This window comes from Hypanus sabinus, unplaced genomic scaffold, assembly GCF_030144855.1.
Source record: "Hypanus sabinus isolate sHypSab1 unplaced genomic scaffold, sHypSab1.hap1 scaffold_687, whole genome shotgun sequence".
Taxonomy (NCBI): domain Eukaryota; kingdom Metazoa; phylum Chordata; class Chondrichthyes; order Myliobatiformes; family Dasyatidae; genus Hypanus; species Hypanus sabinus.
Genome location: NW_026781540.1, coordinates 109,593 through 115,360, shown reverse-complemented (window position 1 = coordinate 115,360; position 5,768 = coordinate 109,593).

Sequence of the window (5,768 nt, the reverse complement as noted above, 5' to 3'; positions counted from 1 at the left end):
AGCTGGAACACAAAATATTCACTGTCCATTTCCCCCGCACACATTAGTTACCTGGCCCGATGAGTTCCTGCAACAAATTCTTATTTTCGATATACGTATCTGGCGTCTCTCGTGTCTCCATGGTGCTCAATGGTCTTGTGAATTTTCCCCAGAGCTTGTCTCTGGCTCTGTGTTCCTCATGATGACTCCATCTTTCTCGGTCTGACAACTTCCTGCTACAAACACCACATCGGTTAATCCTGCTGTCATTAAAAACAACTATTACGAACGACAGGTCAGTGACGATATATCTGATTGTGATTGGGAAATGACATACGGCAGCTATAATACGCAGCAAGAGATGCTAAATGCTCGAAGGAAGATCATAGGTGAATTAACCGAGGCAAATGATTACGTTGTGACCATGGAATTTATAATCAATTTTAATAAATGTAACCACGCAGTAACAGCTCATTCAAACCAAACAGATACACACTGTGTTTCTGGTCTGCACCAGCTCATTAAACAACCACCTTTAAAATGGCCGACTCATTAACTATTCCCATCTCTCCTTAAGAAATTACGCAGCCACTCTTTGAATAAATACTGAGCTGAATTTATAGGAACTATGTCCAAATATGAAAAGGGCCCACGGCAGCTTCAGACAAACGCTGCGTATACAGAAATATAATGGCAATATAATGACCGTGCACTGGATAAACTCCCCCACATATGCACAATGTCCAAGTTGGACACTGTGATGTGCCTACTGGAATATAATAGATATTAAGGGATCGGGGAGCGTACACAGTATCAAACACCACACTGTGTGATGAACCCATTGTGTGGTGCGCTCCAACCCATGAACAGTGTCATTCGATGTGTGGCTTGTCACGTCAAATGATCAATGTAAAAGACACGGCCCTCCAATCATCAGACAAGAGGTATTGTTTCTTTATTCCCCTCGTGAAGAACGGTAATTGCAGCCGTCTCTTTTTAATTCGGCTTTCCAGTATCATTTTTATTTTCAAATATAGATGACACTGCCAAGCAGAATCCAGTTAGATCCCTGGGAGAGACAAAAAAAAAAATCAAATTCATGTTCCTGTTGCTTCAGTTCTTCAAAGTTCAAAGTATATTTTTTATCAGTGTAAATATATGTTCCCATGTACTGCAAAGAGCTTTATTCAGTTCAGTAGCGGACCGGGCGTGTGGACAGAGGGAAACAGACAACAGAGGGAGAAGTGAGGAAGCAGATTGTCACGGAGCCTGAGGATGTGAAGCGAGATAACGGCGGAGATATGAAAGGTCAAAGAGAGAGCAGCCCGGAGATGGACAGAACGTAGGAAAAGAAAATAAAACACATGTGACCCCGTTGTGTGAATCCGAAAATGGTTCCTCGTGCTGCAACTCACCATTCGGAATTTGTATATCGGCGAGGGAGAAGACATAAGCGGGGGAGTTTACGCTGGAATCAATGGGATCGAGAGAGATAGACTGGGAGCAAAACATCCTGAGCATCACTAATGAGAAACAGCGGAAAGGATGGAGAAAGAAGAGTTGATCCATTCTGACTGGACAAGCCCCGAGTAACAAACCGTGAGCCACACCGGAACGGAAAATAAGACCGAACGGGGAGTGATAGTAAAACAGACGGTACATGAGTGAATAGTTCCCGTCCCTTTCCGTGTCCCACAGAGCGTCCATTGGGGAGAATTACAGCTCAGTGAAAGTAAAACAGGTGGTACATGAGTGAACAGTTCCCGTCCCTTCCCGTGTCCCACAGAGCGTCCATCGGGGAGAATTACAGTTCAGTGAGAGTAAAACAGGCGGTACATGATTGAACAGTTCCCGGCCCTTCCTGTGTCCCACAGAGCGTTCATCGGGGAGAATTACAGCTCAGTGAGAGTAAAACAGGCGGTACATCAATGAACAGTTCCCGTCCCTTCCCGTGAATTACAGCTCGGGAGATCCCTAAATATTACATATATGATGAAAGACAAATTTCCCCTATACGCGGTAGACAGCGAGTGTAATATATCACCACTAAACGCACGCGTATTTCTAAGTGTTCAGTTGCTAACCGGGGTTCTACATATCGGCAAATGGAGAGCTTATGGGAAAATGGCGATTGATTTAATTCCACTGCAGAAACTGACTGGTCGCTCCAGGACTTGCCGAAATTAGTTAACAGTTTCAGCGAGTGTTTCACCGCATTCTTCAGCTCCTCTCTAAACTTGCTCTGAGTCACTGTGCAGGAGCTGAGAATCTGCAGCATCTCCGCCGTGGATTCTGGGACATAAATCGGATCCGCGTCCGAGTAACGAGTGATGTTTGCAATCAGTACGTAGATATCATAAACCACCAGTGTTAACCACAGAAATATAAAACATATTGGTTATACTGAATAGTAAAACGACCTATTTCCTTCGGTTCTCCATCTCCGGGTCCTTGTCATTCTTCCCGTTACTGCGGCCCCGGATGCCCATCCGGAATTTATTGGCGGAAATAATCCGTCTAACTGTCAGAGAATTGAACAATAAAATCAGAACAAACGGGATTAAGAGGCGATGAGTTATGCGAAGTGCGACCAACGTGGGGGACGTATAGAAGATCTCTTTGGGCAAACAGCCATAGAAAACTTCATCAATTATCACCAAAGGCTCCAACGTATAGTAGAAAGGGACACTTTCTGAACAGCCCAGAACACTCACTGTCCCGATTACCACAGCCGCCGTTCTTTCGCTGCAATATTTTGTTTTCAGCTTTTCACAACAAATGGCCACAAATCTGTCACAGGTGAACGCGACTGTCAGCCAGACAGAGACCCCGGTGCTTCCTATGACCAGGCAACGAACAACCCTCCAAATGGTAGTCCAATAGAGGAAGGAAGAACTAAAGTATATGAGAACCGTCCACTTCAGCAGAGGGTCAGAGATAACGACCAGGAGATCGGCCGCTGCCATTCCCAGCAGGTAGAGAGTAATGCATTTGGAGAGACCGCACTTTCCTCGGGACAGGATAACAATCGCCACCAGGTTCACTGCAAGATGGAGTGAAAGGAGCAGAGAAATTAGTGACCTGTCAGGGCAATAGAGCTTAATTATTATTATAAGCGTTCATCGTGTGTTTTTACTCTACTACAAATGATGGAAACTGGACCCAGAACATATGAACCCGCTGACAGTGTGCAATATCGGCGTGACAGAGAACTCTCCGCGAGTTTTGTAAATGGGTTCAATCTGGGTGAATTCCCAGAACGGACCAGATGACAGATGGTTAAACGCTTCGTGTCCTCAGTAACGAATGGGTATGATATACCAACGTCACTGGTCTGAGCCGCACAGGAATGAAATGAAATCCACATCGGCGGTTCCCTCTGCTCATATTTCTAACATAAATGAGCCATTCGCGTTGTTCCATCACCCAGTCAAAAAATTCTCAGTCGATTTATACGGAGAAAACAGAAGGTCGGATAGCTCCCACGGATGCAGTCCATCTCGGTGTCCTCCTGTGTAGACATTTTCTTCACAGTATTTACAGGACATCGAGACAGCGGAGAGGATATCAGTCAAAGGCAGCATCTCGGCTCCAATATGGAGCGCTTCCTGCTACGAATGGAATGGGATTAATATTGTCAGCGCCTTCCGTCCATGACTGAAATGCGGGTACTGGACAGTTGGCTGTGGAAACAAGTTGCGAGAGAAACACTTCAGAACATCGGAATTAACTCTCAGTTCCTGACGATTACAGGAGTGACAGCGGCTTACCGGGAATTCCAACGGCTGAAATAACAGGGTAGTAAATGTTTTCAATCCGCCAGGTTACTGGATTTCCCATTTGAGTTACGCAGTGAACGCGATTGTGCGTCCCACTATGTGCGATTGCTCAACAAGACACTCTGGGCTGATGTACTGCAACAGGCTCTGATTTATACAGGGGATCGATCTCCAGTGAAAAGGTCCCACCTCTGACCATTGTTACTGAACAAACAAATTACATCACCGGCAGTGTCTCAGGTGAAAATGATGTGGGGATGGAACAGTAACACGTCAGCATCATTGGCATTCCCTCAGTCAGTTCCCTCTGTGTAATTGGAGCAAAATGTGTCATGAGACCAGTAAGTGAGCAATGAGCGGCTCTATTTCCAACACTCCACAGTTGTATTGACAGCGGTCACGACTGTTCCCATTTTCCAAACTGAAACCTTCACTCTGATTCACTTTCCACAAGCATTCAGGAAACGATGCTGCCAGCATTTTCAGCAATTTCCAGTGTAAGGCCTGATATTACATCTATAATTAGATCCGGTTTCCCCTCTGTTTGGATCCAGGGACACATGAAATCCATTCCCAGTCTCCTCCAGCAGACTTACATTTTATTTTTACACAGCAGCTCCACTTTGACCGTTCTGTCACCAAACCCACCACACCCATTCCCACTATGTGCTGTCAGATATATAAACATACCCGCTCTGTACAGAAACACCCTGTCCAGTTCCTCATCAAACACCAAACACATCGCACCCTGTCCCACTGTGTGCCATCAGATATAAAAGATACCCTCTGTGTATTGAAACATCCTGTCCAGTTCTCCATCAGACACCAAACCCTCCCCACACCGTCCCGCTATGTGTCATCAGATATAAAACATATCCGCTGTGTACAGAGACACCCTGTCCAGTTCCACATCAGACACCAAACCCACCCCACCCCGTCCCACTATGTGTCATCATATATAAAACATACTCGCTGTATACAGAGACACCCTGTCCAGTTCCCCATCAGACACCAAACCCACCCCACCCCGTCCCACTATGTGCCATCGGATATAAAACATACCCGCTGTGTACAGAGACACCTTGTCCAGTTCCCCATTAGACACGAAACACACCCCACCCCACCCCGTCCCACTATGTGCCATCAGATAGAAAACATATCCGCTGTGTACAGAGACACCCTGTCCAGATCTCCATCAACCTTGGAGGACATCAGTGTTCTCGTCATTGTGATCAGCTTCTCCATGATTATAATTACTTCCGTAACTATGAAGTCCAGATATGTCCATGTACACCCCTCCCCCCATCTCTTAAACTGTCTTCTCTGTTGAATCTACCTGCGGACCAGTGAGAGGCTGAAATACTGTGGCGTTCAATCACTGCAGGAATATAATGGGCGGATAAGACCATTCACGGCCCTGTGGGTTACGAGCGCAAACATCAACACGTTTGTCTCTGGTGTAAATAACGGCATCATTCAACAGAATATTCTCTGTCAAGTGTAGATTCCACTCGGTACACAGAGGTCTTCATCTGCTGCTTTAACATAAAAAACACGTGTCCTTGTCATTCTCTCCCAGGTGCCCTTGTGGAAATAAATGCAGGACCGCCGGGTAAGGTCACACACACACACACACACACACACACACACACACACACACACACACACACACACACACACACACACACACACACACGCACACAAACACACAACAGTGCATGATTTGAATTATTGCCCTGCCCCACCGTTCATTTATCTTCCCTCACTGAAACCGTTAAACAGGGTATTGTACGACCGATCACATCATCGGTAAAGGGACAGAAGAGACATTTAAATAGCCGCAGGACCAAGTTGCAGAATCGAGAGAGAGAAAAAAAAAGAATAGTGAGTTGTGAGAGTGTAGCGTAATAACTCAGCCTACCGGAGAGCAAAGTGTTTATTATGCAGTAGGCTTCTAGCTGAAAATGAAAAGCGAGTTTCTGTGCATTTCACATGAAATGAATAACTAGT